Source organism: Leiobunum rupestre, chromosome 5 (assembly GCF_980474605.1).
Source record: "Leiobunum rupestre chromosome 5, qqLeiRupe1.1.hap1, whole genome shotgun sequence".
In the NCBI taxonomy this organism is placed as follows: domain Eukaryota; kingdom Metazoa; phylum Arthropoda; class Arachnida; order Opiliones; family Sclerosomatidae; genus Leiobunum; species Leiobunum rupestre.
Genome location: NC_143388.1, coordinates 8,015,371 through 8,018,248, shown reverse-complemented (window position 1 = coordinate 8,018,248; position 2,878 = coordinate 8,015,371).

Genomic DNA, 2,878 nt, shown 5'->3' with positions numbered 1-2,878 from the left:
CAATACAATAATTATTAATTCAAATTGCCGCGTAAAATATTTGAAACTGTGGCGCCCTCTATTATTAAAGAATTAACTTTATTCAAACTCAACGGGATAAAGTTCAATCCCTATCATACCGAGCTTTATTTTTTAAGTTACTATTATCTTTCAAGTTGGACTATAGTAAAAAACTAGTAAATTTCTATAAAAGGTTAGAACGTACCATTCCTAGTCTCTAGACTTCCCCAGCAACATTTTATTTGAAGGGGCGGGGTGTGTAGGGACCAAGGGTTCCTTGCACATAAATTATCCCCTAGATGGCGCTCCAGCCGAGTAGGCCAGAGTAGAATATACACGCTTGGTACTAAAGGTCAGTAGACCTAGCCAAGATAAGGGTAGATATATATAAGGTAGTACCAACCTCTGTCCCTCACTCCACACCTAGCCTCCAAAGGAGCTAGGCTTTCTGTATTAATTTATGTGGTTTTAGTTATAAAATGTAGCTAAGTAAAGAACTACCTTAATAAAGTCATGTCTTCCTTTGAACCTGTCTGCCTTATTTGCCTGCTGTGGTCTCTCTGGACCACGGTATCATCAGAGAAGATTCCCCCCAGGAACAATTAGTTCCTTACATTTGGAATGGACTTGATTGAATCGCCAATTTCTGTCGAAACCAGTAATGAAGCTTAAAGTACCATGTCCGTCATCGTAGAACGTATTAAGGATAGACAAATAGATAAAATTAAGGGATTGTCGTATGCTCATTGATTTTATGGTGCTACCATTTGTACATGTACCAGTCCGCAACCAGCATATCCACGAATGTCGTTCTCCAAAAACAAGCAAGAAAACTCGAGTTATCGCCAAATCTGTAAGGCGTTCAAAGAGCGCCTATTTGGAACGTCAGAAAGGTTTCCTAACTGAAAAGTTATCAATTAGTCAAAAGGATGGAGAAGCTCACTATGGCGATTACGCCATGAAACCCGACAATGGTAGCTTTATCGAAGATCAAACTAGAGGATCTACAAGTCACTCCGCAAAAACCAAACCAAATTGAAGTAACACCAAGGGCACAGAGTAACTGCTCATCGTGGTCAAAGTAAAGGAAAGTTTGCAAATTAAGGCCAACTACGTCCACGAAAAACAGGGTGCACTCCCTCCTATATTTGAGAGGTCGTTCGTACAACATGAACTACATGTTTGCATTCGGGCAAGATGATCAGGCCACTGCGAAAGCTATTTCGATGTAGTTGATGGATTGTGGATTGTTCGTTGACTTGGAATTCGGGTTTTGGGGGGCGTCGTCTGACGGTTTGGTCTGAGACGACGCGATAGTGGAAGTAAAATATCCATTCTCGTACAAAAAACCTTCATCCCTTTGAAATCGAGTGAGTTTTATCCTCATCTAGCGGATAAAATCGCTAGAAATTTTTATATTTCAGTCGTCGTATCCTTTTTTCGTCGACAGTAGGGAACCATTGCCCTTTAGTTAATTAAGTCTGACTAATGTCGATTTTTCAGTTAGGGTGAACATTTTTAGGAAACTATCTGACTAGTTCACTGTTCCACGTTCTAGCCTCGAAACGTGAAACGCCAGAGCTTGCGGACAAAATTGACTACCTTCATTTAATTAAAGACAGAGTTTGGTTTCAACAAGATAAAAACCCGCCGTATCATCACAAACAGGTCACCCTTTTTCAGCAAAGTCAACCGACCTCACATCGTTGGACCTTTTCTCCTGATATTTATATATGATAAAGTATACGCATTTCTTCTTGAGCCTACAGATGAACTTCAACAAAGAATTATGAGCTTTCCAAGTAACACCAAAAATAACAGTATGTGAGTTTGACAACGTGACTTTCGGAGCTCAAATTCGCATCGCATCCGAAGTGGATAGAGTCAAAAAATAAAAAATAAAAATATAAAAGACAATTATCAAAATGAAATTTAAATTAAAATTTTTTTTTAATTTTTACACATGCATATTAATCTGCACTTGGTAGTTAATTGGTAGCAAATTTAAACAGTCATTAACTATTAATATTATTATAGAAAAAAAGCTGATATATAGGTGTGTGTCGTTCACTGCGGCCAAGAAGGGACATAAATTTGAGTGGATACTTAGTGAGATCCAAGACAACATTCTGGATCCATTTATTCTTTGTAACAAAAATATGTTTTAAAAAAATCTAACAAAAGTTTCAAAAAATTTATAACATACATGTAAATGTATAAAAAATTTCCGACGCTAATAACAAGGGACGTTAATAAAAAGGGATGTTATTAACAAGGCAACGTTATTAACAAGGCAACGTTATTAATAAGGCAACGTTATGCACGTCATACCACTTTTGAATAACTCTCACGATGTAAGCGATAGTTGGATACACTGTTTTAAATGTGTGGATGGCTTCCTCGGTAGTTTTTTAGATATTCCAAAGTGGCTATTACAGTTGTTGAAAAGATCTATCACTCGATTTACGCTCATGTTGTAACACTCGGTTTTCACTGGGCGATTTTCTTTGCGTATATAATTTCGCAAAAAGAACGGAAAACGTAAAATCCGTTTTCCTAATTTTTTTTTCGCTTGTGAGTTTTCACTGGGCGAAACGATTTTTTTTTTAATTTCGAATACGGAACCGGAACAGAACTGACTCGTGTTAAAAAAAAATCAATAAAAATGATCTCGTCTGTACGGGGTAAATATCAACTATTTTAAGAAGGGCAAGGCTCCTGGTGAGGATGGTATCACCATTGAGCTTTTCAAGATATTTTTCTTAGCTTGCCCAGCGTTGTTTGTCAGGCTTTTCAACACTTGCCTCAGTATGGGATACTTCCCAAAGCTTTGGAAGGTTGCTAAGTTGGTTTTTCTTTATAAAGAAGGCAGAGACAG